Here is an 18,125-nt window from a genome sequence, read left to right as displayed (position 1 = left end):
TGCCGTCCGTGCCTTTGAAATATATTTGAAAAGCTGCATCAGATCGAAGAACGCCTGCACAACAACAGTGCAATCACAATGCAATCACGGCAGACGCCACTGGCATTTCAGAGAACCAAAATCTCAACAACAACGGCGCAGCAGCGGCAAAAGAGAGACGAGGAAAACACCGAGAACCGAAAACCAACGGCACCGACGCAGCAACGGCAGAGGAGAAGCGCTGAAAACGATAAGCCGACAGCATCGCCGCAGCAGCGGCCAAAGAGAAACGCCGAGAACAGTAAGCCAACAGCATCAACGCAGCAGCGGCCGAAGAGAGACGAGGAAAACACCGAAAACCAAAACCCAGCAAGCAATGACGCGCCAGAAGCAGAAAAGAGAGGCAAAAGCCACCGGCGCAGCACAGACGCCTCTGCCGCAGCGAGAATGACGACGCTGGCCGCCCACTCTGACGCTGGATCGGCAGAGCCAGCAGACCACCGGTTCTGAGTTGGGAAAACGTGGAGATAGAAAAGAAGTCGATCAGTGAGTGCCGGATTGAATAGACGTGTTCGCCGGAGAAAAATTATTAAGACTGCTCAAAAGAATCAGAGCGTACCGGGAAGATTGCAGAGTGGAGGAAAAGGAAGGATCCTGTACTGATGCCGTGCCTACTGAGGAGAGGAAGCTGCCGAAACCGCATGACTCCCTCCAGTAGTTCGTAGGCCGGCAGGATCCCGAGGCTGCTTGCCCGCGATTGCCTAGGCGCTCCCGGTGACCCCTGTCGGCGCTCCCGCATGATCCCGCGGCCGCTGTTGCCTAGGCGTTCTCGGCGACATCTGTTGGCGCCCCCTTCTTAGTCCGGCAGGGTCCCGAGAGCGCTATCCGGCGATTGCCTAGGCACTCTCGGTGATACTTGTCGGTATCTCCACATAGCAAAGACCTTCGTAGTAATTCTTAGCATGGCAGGGTCCCGAGAGCGCTATCCGGCGATAGCCTAGGCACTCTCGGTGATACTTGTCGGTATCTCCACATAGCAAAGACCTTCGTAGTAATTCTTAGCATGGCAGGGTCCCGAGAGCGCTATCCGGAGATAGCCTAGGCACTCTCGGTGATACTTGTCGGTATCTCCGCAAAGCAAAGACCTTCGTAGTAATTCTTAGTCCGGTAGGGTCCCGAGAGCGCTATCCGGCAATAGCCTAGGCACTCTCGGTGATACTTGTCGGTATCTCCACATAGCAAAGACCTTTGTAGTAATTCTTAGCATGGCAGGGTCCCGAGAGCGCTATCCGGCGATAGCCTAGGCACTCTCGGTGATACTTGTCGGTATCTCCACGTAGCAAAGACCTTCGTAGTAATTCTTAGCATGGCAGGGTCCCGAGAGCGCTATCCGGCGATAGCATAGGTACTCTCGGTGATACTTGTCGGTATCTCCGCAAAGCAAAGACCTTCGTAGTAATTCTTAGTCTGGTAGGGTCCCGAGAGCGCTATCCGGCAATAGCCTAGGCACTCTCGGTGATACTTTTCGGTATCTCCACATAGCAAAGACCTTCGTAGTAATTCTTAGCATGGCAGGGTCCCGAGAGCGCTATCCGGCGATAGCCTAGGCACTCTCGGTGATACTTGTCGGTATCTCCACGTAGCAAAGACCTTCGTAGTAATTCTTAGCATGGCAGGGTCCCGAGAGCGCTATCCGGCGATAGCATAGGTACTCTCGGTGATACTTGTCGGTATATCCACATAGCAAAGACCTTCGTAGTAATTCTTAGCATGGCAGGGTCCCGAGAGCGCTATCCGGCGATAGCCTAGGCACTCTCGGTGATACTTGTCGGTGTCTCCGCAAAGCAAAGAGCTTCTTAGTAATTCTTAGTCCGGCAGGGACCCGAGAGCGCTATCCGGAGATAGCCTAGGCACTCTCGGTGATACTTGTCGGTATCTCCACAAAGCAAAGACCTTCGTAGTAATTCTTAGTCCGGTAGGGTCCCGAGAGCGCTATCCGGCAATAGCCTAGGCACTCTCGGTGATTCTTTTCGGTATCTCCACATAGCAAAGACCTTCGTAGTAATTCTTAGCATGGCAGGGTCCCGAGAGCGCTATCCGGCGATAGCCTAGGCACTCTCGGTGATACTTGTCGGTATCTCCACGTAGCAAAGACCTTCGTAGTAATTCTTAGCATGGCAGGGTCCCGAGAGCGCTATCCGCCGATAGCCTAGGCACTCTCGGTGATACTTGTCGGTATCTCCGCATTCGGTGACATCTGTTGGTGCCCCCCCCGTATGATCCCAGTAGTTCCACAGGGTCCTGAAGGTGCTGTCCGGCGATTGCCTAGGTTCTCTCGGTGATACATGACGGCATCTCTACATAGCAAAGAACTTCGTAGTAATTCTTTGCAGGGCAGGGTCCCGAGAGCGCTTTCCGGCGAAAGCGTAGGCACTCTCGGTGATACTTGTCGGTATCTCCACATAGCAAAGACCTTCGTAGTAATTCTTAGCATGGCAGGGTCCCGAGAGCGCTATCCGGCGATAGCCTAGGCACTCTCGGTGATACTTGTCGGTATCTCCGCAAAGCAAAGACCTTCGTAGTAATTCTTAGTCCGGTAGGGTCCCGAGAGCGCAATCAGGAGATAGCCTAGGCACTCTCGGTGATACTTGTCGGTATCTCCGCAAAGCAAAGACCTTCGTAATAATTCTTAGTCCGGTAGGGTCCAGAGGCCGCTATCCGGCGATAGCCTGGGCACTCTCGGTGATACTTGTCGGTATCTCCACATAGCAAAGACCTTCGTAGTAATCTTAGCATAGCAGGGTCCCGAGAGCGCTATCCGGCGATAGCCTAGGCACTCTCGGTGATACTTGTCGGTGTCTCCGCAAAGCAAAGAGCTTCTTAGTAATTCTTAGTCCGGCAGGGTCCAGAGGCCGCTGTCCGGCGATAGTCTGGGCACTCTCGGTGATACCTGTCGGTATCTCCACATAGCAAAGACATTCGCAGTAATTCTTAGCATGGCAGGGTCCCGAGAGCGCTATCCGGCGATAGCGTAGGCACTCTCGGTGATACTGTCGGTATCTCCGCAAAGCAAAGACCTTCCTAGTAATTCTTATTATGGCAGGGTCCCGAGAGCGCTATCCGGCGATAGCCTGGGCACTCTCGGTGATACTTGTCGGTATCTCCACATAGCAAAGACATTCGCAGTAATTCTTAGCATGGCAGGGTGCCGAGAGCGCTATCCGGCGATAGCCTATGCACTCTCGGTGATACTTGTCAGTATCTCCGCATAGCAAAGACCTTCCTAGTAATTCTTATTATGGCAGGGTCCCGAGAGCGCTATCCGGCGATAGCCTGGGCACTCTCGGTGATACTTGTCGGTATCTCCACATAGCAAAGACATTCGCAGTAATTCTTAGCATGGCAGGGTCCCGAGAGCGCTATCCGGCGATAGCCTGGGCACTCTCGGTGATATTTGTCGGTATCTCCACATAGAAAAGACATTCGTAGTAATTCTTAGCATGGCAGGGTCCCGAGAGCGCTATGCGGCGATAGCCTAGGCACTCTCGGTGATACTTGTCGGTATTTCCGCAAAGCAAAGACCTTCCTAGTAATTCTTATTATGGCAGGGTCCCGAGAGCGCTATCCGGCGATAGCCAGGGCTCTCTCGGTGATACTTGTCGGTATCTCCACATAGCAAAGACATTCGTAGCAATTCTTAGCATGGCAGGGTCCCGAGAGCGCTATCCGGCGATAGCCTAGGCACTCTCGGTGACACTTTTCGGTATCTCCGCAAAGCAAAGACCTTCCTAGTAATTCTTATTATGGCAGGGTCCCGAGAGCGCTATCCGGCGATAGCCTGGGCACTCTCGGTGATACTTGTCGGTATCTCCACATAGCAAAGACCTTCGTAGTAATTCTTAGCATGGCAGGGTCCCGAGAGCGCTATCCGGCGATAGCCTAGGCACTCTCGGTGATACTTGTCGGTATCTCCGCAAAGCAAAGACCTTCCTAGTAATTCTTAGTCCGGTAGGGTCCCGAGAGCGCTATCCGGTGATTGCCTAGGCACTCTCGGTGAAACTTGTCGGTATCTCCGCATAGCAAAGACCTTCGTAGTAATTCTAAGCATGGCAGGGTCCCGAGAGCGCTATCCGGCGATAGCCTGGGCACTCTCGGTGATACTTGTCGGTATCTCCACATAGCAAAGACCTTCGTAGTAATTCTTAGCATGGCAGGGTCCCGAGAGCGCTATCCGGCGATTGCCTAGGAACTCTCGGTGATACTTGTCGGTATCTCCGCAAAGCAAAGACCTTCCTAGTAATTTTTATTATGGCAGGGTCCCGAGAGCGCTATGCGGCGATAGCCTAGGCACTCTCGGTGATACTTGTCGGTATTTCCGCAAAGCAAAGACCTTCCTAGTAATTCTTATTATGGCAGGGTCCCGAGAGCGCTATCCGGCGATAGCCAGGGCTCTCTCGGTGATACTTGTCGGTATCTCCGCAAAGCAAAGACCTTCCTAGTAATTTTTATTATGGCAGGGTCCCGAGAGCGCTATCCGGCGATAGCCTATGCACTCTCGGTGATACTTGTCAGTATCTCCGCATAGCAAAGACCTTCCTAGTAATTCTTATTATGGCAGGGTCCCGAGAGCGCTATCCGGCGATAGCCTGGGCACTCTCGGTGATACTTGTCGGTATCTCCACATAGCAAAGACATTCGCAGTAATTCTTAGCATGGCAGGGTCCCGAGAGCGCTATCCGGCGATAGCCTGGGCACTCTCGGTGATATTTGTCGGTATCTCCACATAGAAAAGACATTCGTAGTAATTCTTAGCATGGCAGGGTCCCGAGAGCGCTATGCGGCGATAGCCTAGGCACTCTCGGTGATACTTGTCGGTATTTCCGCAAAGCAAAGACCTTCCTAGTAATTCTTATTATGGCAGGGTCCCGAGAGCGCTATCCGGCGATAGCCAGGGCTCTCTCGGTGATACTTGTCGGTATCTCCACATAGCAAAGACATTCGTAGCAATTCTTAGCATGGCAGGGTCCCGAGAGCGCTATCCGGCGATAGCCTAGGCACTCTCGGTGACACTTTTCGGTATCTCCGCAAAGCAAAGACCTTCCTAGTAATTCTTATTATGGCAGGGTCCCGAGAGCGCTATCCGGCGATAGCCTGGGCACTCTCGGTGATACTTGTCGGTATCTCCACATAGCAAAGACCTTCGTAGTAATTCTTAGCATGGCAGGGTCCCGAGAGCGCTATCCGGCGATAGCATAGGCACTCTCGGTGATACTTGTCGGTATCTCCGCAAAGCAAAGACCTTCCTAGTAATTCTTAGTCCGGTAGGGTCCCGAGAGCGCTATCCGGTGATTGCCTAGGCACTCTCGGTGAAACTTGTCGGTATCTCCGCATAGCAAAGACCTTCGTAGTAATTCTAAGCATGGCAGGGTCCCGAGAGCGCTATCCGGCGATAGCCTGGGCACTCTCGGTGATACTTGTCGGTATCTCCACATAGCAAAGACCTTCGTAGTAATTCTTAGCATGGCAGGGTCCCGAGAGCGCTATCCGGCGATTGCCTAGGAACTCTCGGTGATACTTGTCGGTATCTCCGCAAAGCAAAGACCTTCCTAGTAATTTTTATTATGGCAGGGTCCCGAGAGCGCTATCCGGCGATAGCCTAGGCACTCTCGGTGATACTTGTCGGTATCTCCACATAGCAAAGACATTCGCAGTAATTCTTAGCATGGCAGGGTCCCGAGAGCGCTATCCGGCGATAGTCTGGGCACTCTCGGTGATACCTGTCGGTATCTCCACATAGCAAAGACATTCGCAGTAATTCTTAGCATGGCAGGGTACCGAGAGCGCTATCCGGCGATAGCGTAGGCACTCTCGGTGATACTGTCGGTATCTCCGCAAAGCAAAGACCTTCCTAGTAATTCTTATTATGGCAGGGTCCCGAGAGCGCTATCCGGCGATAGCCTGGGCACTCTCGGTGATACTTGTCGGTATCTCCACATAGCAAAGACATTCGCAGTAATTCTTAGCATGGCAGGGTGCCGAGAGCGCTATCCGGCGATAGCCTATGCACTCTCGGTGATACTTGTCAGTATCTCCGCATAGCAAAGACCTTCCTAGTAATTCTTATTATGGCAGGGTCCCGAGAGCGCTATCCGGCGATAGCCTGGGCACTCTCGGTGATACTTGTCGGTATCTCCACATAGCAAAGACATTCGCAGTAATTCTTAGCATGGCAGGGTCCCGAGAGCGCTATCCGGCGATAGCCTGGGCACTCTCTGTGATATTTGTCGGTATCTTCACATAGAAAAGACATTCGTAGTAATTCTTAGCATGGCAGGGTCCCGAGAGCGCTATGCGGCGATAGCCTAGGCACTCTCGGTGATACTTGTCGGTATTTCCGCAAAGCAAAGACCTTCCTAGTAATTCTTATTATGGCAGGGTCCCGAGAGCGCTATCCGGCGATAGCCTGGGCTCTCTCGGTGATACTTGTCGGAATCTCCACATAGCAAAGACATTCGTAGCAATTCTTAGCATGGCAGGGTCCCGAGAGCGCTATCCGGCGATAGCCTAGGCACTCTCGGTGACACTTTTCGGTATCTCCGCAAAGCAAAGACCTTCCTAGTAATTCTTATTATGGCAGGGTCCCGAGAGCGCTATCCGGCGATAGCCTGGGCACTCTCGGTGATACTTGTCGGTATCTCCACATAGCAAAGACCTTCGTAGTAATTCTTAGCATGGCAGGGTCCCGAGAGCGCTATCCGGCGATAGCCTAGGCACTCTCGGTGATACTTGTCGGTATCTCCGCAAAGCAAAGACCTTCCTAGTAATTCTTAGTCCGGTAGGGTCCCGAGAGCGCTATCCGGTGATTGCCTAGGCACTCTCGGTGAAACTTGTCGGTATCTCCGCATAGCAAAGACCTTCGTAGTAATTCTAAGCATGGCAGGGTCCCGAGAGCGCTATCCGGCGATAGCCTGGGCACTCTCGGTGATACTTGTCGGTATCTCCACATAGCAAAGACCTTCGTAGTAATTCTTAGCATGGCAGGGTCCCGAGAGCGCTATCCGGCGATTGCCTAGGAACTCTCGGTGATACTTGTCGGTATCTCCGCAAAGCAAAGACCTTCCTAGTAATTTTTATTATGGCAGGGTCCCGAGAGCGCTATCCGGCGATAGCCTAGGCACTCTCGGTGATACTTGTCGGTATCTCCACATAGCAAAGACATTCGCAGTAATTCTTAGCATGGCAGGGTCCCGAGAGCGCTATCCGGCGATAGCCTGGGCACTCTCGGTGATATTTGTCGGTATCTCCACATAGAAAAGACATTCGTTGTAATTCTTAGCATGGCAGGGTCCCGAGAGCGCTATGCGGCGATAGCCTAGGCACTCTCGGTGATACTTGTCGGTATTTCCGCAAAGCAAAGACCTTCCTAGTAATTCTTATTATGGCAGGGTCCCGAGAGCGCTATCCGGCGATAGCCTGGGCACTCTCGGTGATACTTGTCGGTATCTCCACATAGCAAAGACATTCGTAGCAATTCTTAGCATGGCAGGGTCACGAGAGCGCTATCCGGCGATAGCATAGGCACTCTCGGTGACACTTTTCGGTATCTCCGCAAAGCAAGGACCTTCCTAGTAATTCTTATTATGGCAGGGTCCCGAGAGCGCTATCCGGCGATAGCCTAGGCACTCTCGGTGATACTTGTCGGTATCTCCGCAAAGCAAAGACCTTCGTAGTAATTCTTAGCATGGCAGGGTCCCGAGAGCGCTATCTGGCGATAGCCTAGGCACTCTCGGTGATACTTGCCGGTATCTCCGCAAAGCAAAAGACCTTCGTAGTAATTCTTAGTCCGGTTGGGTCCCGAGAGCGCTATCCGGTGATTGCCTAGGCACTCTCGGTGAAACTTGTCGGTATCTCCGCATAGCAAAGACCTTCGTAGTAATTCTAAGCATGGCAGGGTCCCGAGAGCGCTATCCGGCGATAGCCTGGGCACTCTCGGTGATACTTGTCGGTATCTCCACATAGCAAAGACCTTCGTAGTAATTCTTAGCATGGCAGGGTCCCGAGAGCGCTATCCGGAGATTGCCTAGGAACTCTCGGTGATACTTGTCGGTATCTCCGCAAAGCAAAGACCTTCCTAGTAATTTTTATTATGGCAGGGTCCCGAGAGCGCTATCCGGCGATAGCCTAGGCACTCTCGGTGATACTTGTCGGTATCTCCGCAAAGCAAAGACCTTCGTAGTAATTTTTAGTCCGGTAGGGTCCCGAGAGCGCTATCCGGCGATAGCCTGGGCACTCTCGGTGATACTTGTCGGTATCTCCACATAGCAAAGACAATCGTAGTAATTCTTAGCATGGCAGGGTCCCGAGAGCGCTATCCGGCGATAGCCTAGGCACTCTCGGTGATACTTGTCGGTATCTCCGCAAAGCAAAGACCTTCGTAGTAATTCTTAGCATTGCAGGGTCCCGAGAGCGCTATCTGGTGATAGCCTAGGCACTCTCGGTGATACTTGTCGGTATCTCCGCAAAGCAAAATACCTTCGTAGTAATTCTTAGTCCGGTTGGGTCCCGAGAGCGCTATCCGGTGATTGCCTAGGCACTCCCGGTGAAACTTGTCGGTATCTCCGCATAGCAAAGACCTTCGTAGTAATTCTAAGCATGGCAGGGTCCCGAGAGCGCTATCCGGCGATAGCCTGGGCACTCTCGGTGATACTTGTCGGTATCTCCGCAAAGCAAAGACCTTCGTAGTAATTCTTAGCATGGCAGGGTCCCGAGAGCGCTATTCGGCGATAGCCTAGGCACTCTCGGTGATACTTGTCGGTATCTCCGCAACGTAAAGACCTTCATAGTAATTCTTAGTCCGGCAGGGTCCCGAGAGCGCTATCCGGCGATAGCCTAGGCACTCTCGGTGATACTTGTCGGTATCTCCGCAAAGCAAAGACCTTCGTAGTAATTCTTAGCATGGCAGTGTCCCGAGAGCGCTATCCGGCGATAGCCTAGGCACTCTCGGTGATACTTGTCAGTATCTCCGCAACGTAAAGACCTTCATAGTAATTCTTAGTCCGGCAGGGTCCCGGAGAGCGCTATCCGGCGATAGTCTGGGCACTCTCCGTGATACTTGTCGGTATCTCCACACAGCAAAGACATTCGTAGTAATTCTTGGCATGGCAGGGTCCCGAGAGCGCTATCCGGCGATAGCCTAGGCACTCTCGGTGATACTTGTCGGTATCTCCGCAAAGCAAAGACCTTCCTAGTAATTCTTAGCATGGCAGGGTCCCGAGAGCGCTATCCGGCGATAACCTAGGCACTCTCGGTGATACTCGTCGGTATCTCCGCAACGTAAAGACCTTCGTAGTAATTCTTATTATGGCAGGGTCCCGAGAGCGCTATCCGGCGATAGTCTGGGCACTCTCGGTGATACTTGTCGGTATCTCCACATAGCAAAGACATTCGCAGTAATTCTTAGCATGGCAGGGTCCCGAGAGCGCTATCCGGCGATAGCGTAGGCACTCTCGGTGATACTTGTCGGTATCTCCGCAAAGCAAAGACCTTCCTAGTAATTCTTATTATGGCAGGGTCCCGAGAGCGCTATCCGGCGATAGCCTTGGCACTCTCGGTGATACTTGTCGGTATCTCCACATAGCAAAGACATTCGCAGTAATTCTTAGCATGGCAGGGTCCCGAGAGCGCTATCCGGCGATAGCCTATGCACTCTCGGTGATACTTGTCGGTATCTCCGCAAAGCAAAGACCTTCCTAGTAATTCTTATTATGGCAGGGTCCCGAGAGCGCTCTCCGGCGATAGCCTAGGCACTCTCGGTGATACTTGTCGGTATCTCCGCAAAGCAAAGACCATCGTAGTAATTCTTAGTCCGGTAGGGTCCCGAGAGCGCTATCCGGCGATAGCCTAGGCACTCTCGGTGATACTTGTCGGTATCTCCGCAAAGCAAAGACCTTCGTAGTAATTCTTAGCATGGCAGGGTCCCGAGAGCGCTATCCGGCGATAGCCTAGGCACTCTCGGTGATACTTGTCAGTATCTCCGCAACGTAAAGACCTTCATAGTAATTCTTAGTCCGGCAGGGTCCCGGAGAGCGCTATCCGGCGATAGCCTGGGCACTCTCGGTGATACTTGTCGGTATCTCCACATAGCAAAGACCTTCGTAGTAATTCTTAGTCCGGTTGGTTCCCGAGAGCGCTATCCGGCGATAGTCTGGGCACTCTCGGTGATACTTGTCGGTATCTCCACATAGCAAAGACATTCGCAGTAATTCTTAGCATGGCAGTGTCCCGAGAGCGCTATCCGGCGATAGCGTAGGCACTCTCGGTGATACTTGTCGGTATCTCCGCAAAGCAAAGACCTTCCTAGTAATTCTTATTATGGCAGGGTCCCGAGAGCGCTATCCGGCGATAGCCTGGGCACTCTCGGTGATACTTGTCGGTATCTCCACATAGCAAAGACATTCGCAGTAATTCTTAGCATGGCAGGGTCCCGAGAGCGCTATCCGGCGATAGCCTATGCACTCTCGGTGATACTTGTCGGTATCTCCGCAAAGCAAAGACCTTCCTAGTAATTCTTAGCATGGCAGGGTCCCGAGAGCGCTATCCGGCGATAGCCTATGCACTCTCGGTGATACTTGTCGGTATCTCCGCAAAGCAAAGACCTTCCTAGTAATTCTTATTATGGCAGGGTCCCGAGAGCGCTATCCGGCGATAGCCTAGGCACTCTCGGTGATACTTGTCAGTATCTCCGCAACGTAAAGACCTTCATAGTAATTCTTAGTCCGGCAGGGTCCCGGAGAGCGCTATCCGGCGATAGCCTGGGCACTCTCGGTGATACTTGTCGGTATCTCCGCAAAGCAAAGACCTTCGTAGTAATTCTTAGCATGGCAGGGTCCCGAGAGCGCTATCCGGCGATAGCCTAGGCACTCTCGGTGATACTTGTCAGTATCTCCGCAACGTAAAGACCTTCATAGTAATTCTTAGTCCGGCAGGGTCCCGGAGAGCGCTATCCGGCGATAGCCTGGGCACTCTCGGTGATACTTGTCGGTATCTCCACATAGCAAAGACCTTCGTAGTAATTCTAAGCATGGCAGGGTCCCGAGAGCGCTATCCGGCGATAGCCTAGGCACTCTCGGTGATACTTGTCGGTATCTCCGCAAAGCAAAGACCTTCGTAGTAATTCTTAGCATGGCAGGGTCCCGAGAGCGCTATCCGGCGATAGCCTAGGCACTCTCGGTGATACTTGTCAGTATCTCCGCAACGTAAAGACCTTCATAGTAATTCTTAGTCCGGCAGGGTCCCGAGAGCGCTATCCGGCGATAGCCTGGGCACTCTCGGTGATACTTGTCGGTATCTCCACATAGCAATGACCTTCGTAGTAATTCTTAGCATGGCAGGGTCCCGAGAGCGCTATCCGGCGATAGCGTAGGCACTCTCGGTGATACTTGTCGGTATCTCCGCAAAGCAAAGACCTTCCCAGTAATTCTTATTATGGCAGGGTCCCGAGAGCGCTATCCGGCGATAACTTAGGCACTCTCGGTGATACTTGTCGGTATCTCCACATAGCAAAGACATTCGCAGTAATTCTTAGCATGGCAGGGTCCCGAGAGCGCTATCCGGCGATAGCCTAGGCACTCTCGGTGATACTTGTCGGTATCTCCGCAAAGCAAAGACCTTCCTAGTAATTCTTATTATGGCAGGGTCCCGAGAGCGCTATCCGGCGATAGCCTGGGCACTCTCGGTGATACTTGTCGGTATCTCCAAATAGCAAAGACCTTCGTAGTAATTCTTAGCATGGCAGGTTCCCGAGAGCGCTATCCGGCGATAGCCTAGGCACTCTCGGTGATACTTGTCGGTATCTCCACATAGCAAAGACATTCGCAGTAATTCTTAGCATGGCAGGGTCCCGAGAGCGCTATCCGGCGATAGCGTAGGCACTCTCGGTGACACTTTTCGGTATCTCCGCAAAGCAAAGACCTTCCTAGTAATTCTTATTATGGCAGGGTCCCGAGATCGCTATCCGGCGATAGTCTGGGCACTCTCGGTGATACTTGTCGGTATCTCCACATAGCAAAGACATTCGCAGTAATTCTTAGCATGGCAGGGTCCCGAGAGCGCTATCCGGCGATAGCCTAGGCACTCTCGGTGATACTTGTCGGTATCTCCGCAAAGCAAAGACCTTCCTAGTAATTCTTAGTCCGGTAGGGTCCCGAGAGCGCTATCCGGCGATAGCCTGGGCACTCTCGGTGATACTTGTCGGTATCTCCACATAGCAAAGACATTCGTAGTAATTCTTAGCATGGCAGGGTCCCGAGAGCGCTATCCGGCGATAGCCTAGGCACTCTCGGTGATACCTGTCGGTATCTCCGCAAAGCAAAGACCTTCGTAGTAATTCTTAGCATGGCAGGGTCCCGAGAGCGCTATCCGGCGATAACCTAGGCACTCTCGGTGATACTTGTCGGTATCTCCGCAACGTAAAGACCTTCCTAGTAATTCTTATTATGGCAGGGTCCCGAGAGCGCTATCCGGCGATAGTCTGGGCACTCTCGGTGATACTTGTCGGTATCTCCGCAAAGCAAAGACCTTCCTAGTAATTCTTAGTCCGGTAGGGTCCCGAGAGCGCTATCCGGCGATAGCCTGGGCACTCTCGGTGATACTTGTCGGTATCTCCACATAGCAAAGACATTCGCAGTAATTCTTAGCATGGCAGGGTCCCGAGAGCGCTATCCGGCGATAGCGTAGGCACTCTCGGTGATACTTGTCGGTATCTCCGCAAAGCAAAGACCTTCCTAGTAATTCTTATTATGGCAGGGTCCCGAGAGCGCTATCCGGCGATAGTCTGGGCACTCTCGGTGATACTTGTCGGTATCTCCACATAGCAAAGACATTCGCAGTAATTCTTAGCATGGCAGGGTCCCGAGAGCGCTATCCGGCGATAGCCTAGGCACTCTCGGTGATACTTGTCGGTATCTCCGCAAAGCAAAGACCTTCCTAGTAATTCTTAGTCCGGTAGGGTCCCGAGAGCGCTATCCGGCGATAGCCTGGGCACTCTCGGTGATACTTGTCGGTATCTCCACATAGCAAAGACATTCGCAGTAATTCTTAGCATGGCAGGGTCCCGAGAGCGCTATCCGGCGATAGCGTAGGCACTCTCGGTGATACTTGTCGGTATCTCCGCAAAGCAAAGACCTTCCTAGTAATTCTTATTATGGCAGGGTCCCGAGAGCGCTATCCGGCGATAGCCTGGGCACTCTCGGTGATACTTGTCGGTATCTCCACATAGCAAAGACATTCGCAGTAATTCTTAGCATGGCAGGGTCCCGAGAGCGCTATCCGGCGATAGCCTATGCACTCTCGGTGATACTTGTCGGTATCTCCGCAAAGCAAAGACCTTCCTAGTAATTCTTATTATGGCAGGGTCCCGAGAGCGCTCACCGGCGATAGCCTAGGCACTCTCGGTGATACTTGTCGGTATCTCCGCAAAGCAAAGACCTTCGTAGTAATTCTTAGTCCGGTAGGTTCCCGAGAGCGCTATCCGGCGATAGCCTGGGCACTCTCGGTTATACTTGTCGGTATCTCCACATAGCAAAGACATTCGCAGTAATTCTTAGCATGGCAGGGTCCCGAGAGCGCTATCCGGCGATAGCGTAGGCACTCTCGGTGATACTTGTCGGTATCTCCGCATAGCAAAGACCTTCCTAGTAATTCTTATTATGGCAGGGTCCCGAGAGCGCTATCCGGCGATAGCCTGGGCACTCTCGGTGATACTTGTCGGTATCTCCACATAGCAAAGACATTCGCAGTAGGTCTTAGCATGGCAGGGTCCCGAGAGCGCTATGCGGCGATAGCCTAGGCACTCTCGGTGATACTTGTCGGTATTTCCGCAAAGCAAAGACCTTCCTAGTAATTCTTATACTTGTCGGTATCTCCACATAGCAAAGACCTTCGTAGTAATTCTAAGCATGGCAGGGTCCCGAGAGCGCTATCCGGCGATAGCCTAGGCACTCTCGGTGATACTTGTCGGTATCTCCGCAAAGCAAAGACCTTCGTAGTAATTCTTAGCATGGCAGGGTCTCGAGAGCGCTATCCGGCGATAGCCTAGGCACTCTCGGTGATACTTGTCAGTATCTCCGCAACGTAAAGACCTTCATAGTAATTCTTAGTCCGGCAGGGTCCCGGAGAGCGCTATCCGGCGATAGCCTGGGCACTCTCGGTGATACTTGTCGGTATCTCCACATAGCAATGACCTTCGTAGTAATTCTTAGCATGGCAGGGTCCCGAGAGCGCTATCCGGCGATAGCGTAGGCACTCTCGGTGATACTTGTCGGTATCTCCGCAAAGCAAAGACCTCCCCAGTAATTCTTATTATGGCAGGGTCCCGAGAGCGCTATCCGGCGATAACTTAGGCACTCTCGGTGATACTTGTCGGTATCTCCACATAGCAAAGACATTCGCAGTAATTCTTAGCATGGCAGGGTCCCGAGAGCGCTATCCGGCGATAGCCTAGGCACTCTCGGTGATACTTGTCGGTATCTCCGCAAAGCAAAGACCTTCCTAGTAATTCTTATTATGGCAGGGTCCCGAGAGCGCTATCCGGCGATAGCCTGGGCACTCTCGGTGATACTTGTCGGTATCTCCAAATAGCAAAGACCTTCGTAGTAATTCTTAGCATGGCAGGTTCCCGAGAGCGCTATCCGGCGATAGCCTAGGCACTCTCGGTGATACTTGTCGGTATCTCCACATAGCAAAGACATTCGCAGTAATTCTTAGCATGGCAGGGTCCCGAGAGCGCTATCCGGCGATAGCGTAGGCACTCTCGGTGATACTTGTCGGTATCTCCGCAACGTAAAGACCTTCATAGTAATTCTTATTATGGCAGGGTCCCGAGATCGCTATCCGGCGATAGTCTGGGCACTCTCGGTGATACTTGTCGGTATCTCCACATAGCAAAGACATTCGCAGTAATTCTTAGCATGGCAGGGTCCCGAGAGCGCTATCCGGCGATAGCCTAGGCACTCTCGGTGATACTTGTCGGTATCTCCGCAAAGCAAAGACCTTCCTAGTAATTCTTAGTCCGGTAGGGTCCCGAGAGCGCTATCCGGCGATAGCCTGGGCACTCTCGGTGATACTTGTCGGTATCTCCGCAAAGCAAAGACCTTCGTAGTAATTCTTAGCATGGCAGGGTCCCGAGAGCGCTATCCGGCGATAACCTAGGCACTCTCGGTGATACTTGTCGGTATCTCCGCAACGTAAAGACCTTCCTAGTAATTCTTATTATGGCAGGGTCCCGAGAGCGCTATCCGGCGATAGTCTGGGCACTCTCGGTGATACTTGTCGGTATCTCCACATAGCAAAGACATTCGCAGTAATTCTTAGCATGGCAGGGTCCCGAGAGCGCTATCCGGCGATAGCGTAGGCACTCTCGGTGATACTTGTCGGTATCTCCGCAAAGCAAAGACCTTCCTAGTAATTCTAATTATGGCAGGGTCCCGAGAGCGCTATCCGGCGATAGCCTGGGCACTCTCGGTGATACTTGTCGGTATCTCCACATAGCAAAGACATTCGCAGTAATTCTTAGCATGGCAGGGTCCCGAGAGCGCTATCCGGCGATAGCCTATGCACTCTCGGTGATACTTGTCGGTATCTCCGCAAAGCAAAGACCTTCCTAGTAATTCTTATTATGGCAGGGTCCCGAGAGCGCTCACCGGCGATAGCCTAGGCACTCTCGGTGATACTTGTCGGTATCTCCGCAAAGCAAAGACCTTCGTAGTAATTCTTAGTCCGGTAGGTTCCCGAGAGCGCTATCCGGCGATAGCCTGGGCACTCTCGGTGATACTTGTCGGTATCTCCACATAGCAAAGACATTCGCAGTAATTCTTAGCATGGCAGGGTCCCGAGAGCGCTATCCGGCGATAGCGTAGGCACTCTCGGTGATACTTGTCGGTATCTCCGCATAGCAAAGACCTTCCTAGTAATTCTTATTATGGCAGGGTCCCGAGAGCGCTATCCGGCGATAGCCTGGGCACTCTCGGTGATACTTGTCGGTATCTCCACATAGCAAAGACATTCGCAGTAGGTCTTAGCATGGCAGGGTCCCGAGAGCGCTATGCGGCGATAGCCTAGGCACTCTCGGTGATACTTGTCGGTATTTCCGCAAAGCAAAGACCTTCCTAGTAATTCTTATTATGGCAGGGTCCCGAGAGCGCTATCCGGCGATAGCCTGGGCACTCTCGGTGATACTTGTCGGTATCTCCACATAGCAAAGACATTCGTAGCAATTCTTAGCATGGCAGGGTCCCGAGAGCGCTATCCGGCGATAGCCTAGGCACTCTCGGTGACACTTTTCGGTATCTCCGCATAGCAAAGACCTTCCTAGTAATTCTTATTATGGCAGGGTCCCGAGAGCGCTATCCGGCGATAGCCTGGGCACTCTCGGTGATACTTGTCGGTATCTCCACACATCAAAGACCTTCGTAGTAATTCTTAGCATGGCAGGGTCCCGAGAGCGCTATCCGGCGATAGCCTAGGCACTCTCGGTGATACTTGTCGGTATCTCCGCAAAGCAAAGACCTTCCTAGTAATTCTTAGTCCGGTAGGGTCCCGAGAGCGCTATCCGGCGATAGCCTGGGCACTCTCGGTGATACTTGTCGGTATCTCCACATAGCAAAGACATTCGTAGTAATTCTTAGCATGGCAGGGTCCCGAGAGCGCTATCCGGCGATAGCCTAGGCACTCTCGGTGATACTTGTCGGTATCTCCGCAAAGCAAAGACCTTCGTAGTAATTCTTAGCATGGCAGGGTCCCGAGAGCGCTATCCGGCGATAGCCTGGGCACTCTCGGTGATACTTGTCGGTATCTCCACATAGCAAAGACATTCGCAGTAATTCTTAGCATGGCAGGGTCCCGAGAGCGCTATCCGGCGATAGCCTATGCACTCTCGGTGATACTTGTCGGTATCTCCGCAAAGCAAAGACCTTCCTAGTAATTCTTATTATGGCAGGGTCCCGAGAGCGCTCTCCGGCGATAGCCTAGGCACTCTCGGTGATACTTGTCGGTATCTCCGCAAAGCAAAGACCTTCGTAGTAATTCTTAGTCCGGTAGGTTCCCGAGAGCGCTATCCGGCGATAGCCCGGGCACTCTCGGTGATACTTGTCGGTATTTCCGCAAAGCAAAGACCTTCCTAGTAATTCTTATTATGGCAGGGTCCCGAGAGCGCTATCCGGCGATAGCCTGGGCACTCTCGGTGATACTTGTCGGTATCTCCACATAGCAAAGACATTCGTAGCAATTCTTAGCATGGCAGGGTCCCGAGAGCGCTATCCGGCGATAGCCTAGGCACTCTCGGTGACACTTTTCGGTATCTCCGCAAAGCAAAGACCTTCCTAGTAATTCTTATTATGGCAGGGTCCCGAGAGCGCTATCCGGCGATAGCCTGGGCACTCTCGGTGATACTTGTCGGTATCTCCACACATCAAAGACCTTCGTAGTAATTCTTAGCATGGCAGGGTCCCGAGAGCGCTATCCGGCGATAGCCTAGGCACTCTCGGTGATACTTGTCGGTATCTCCGCAAAGCAAAGACCTTCCTAGTAATTCTTAGTCCGGTAGGGTCCCGAGAGCGCTATCCGGCGATAGCCTGGGCACTCTCGGTGATACTTGTCGGTATCTCCACATAGCAAAGACATTCGTAGTAATTCTTAGCATGGCAGGATCCCGAGAGCGCTATCCGGCGATAGCCTAGGCACTCTCGGTGATACTTGTCGGTATCTCCACACATCAAAGACAATCGTAGTAATTCTTAGCATGGCAGGGTCCCGAGAGCGCTATCCGGCGATAGCCTGGGCACTCTCGGTGATACTTGTCGGTATCTCCACATAGCAAAGACATTCGCAGTAATTCTTAGCATGGCAGGGTCCCGAGAGCGCAATCCGGCGATAGCGTAGGCACTCTCGGTGATACTTGTCGGTATCTCCGCAAAGCAAAGACCTTCCTAGTAATTCTTATTATGGCAGGGTCCCGAGAGCGCTATCCGGCGATAGCCTGGGCACTCTCGGTGATACTTGTCGGTATCTCCACATAGCAAAGACATTCGCAGTAATTCTTAGCATGGCAGGGTCCCGAGAGCGCTATCCGGCGATAGCCTATGCACTCTCGG

Source organism: Drosophila persimilis, unplaced genomic scaffold (genome assembly GCF_003286085.1).
Source record: "Drosophila persimilis strain 14011-0111.01,24,50 unplaced genomic scaffold, DperRS2 tig00000520-arrow-pilon, whole genome shotgun sequence".
NCBI lineage: Eukaryota > Metazoa > Arthropoda > Insecta > Diptera > Drosophilidae > Drosophila > Drosophila persimilis.
This window is presented reverse-complemented; position numbering follows the sequence as displayed.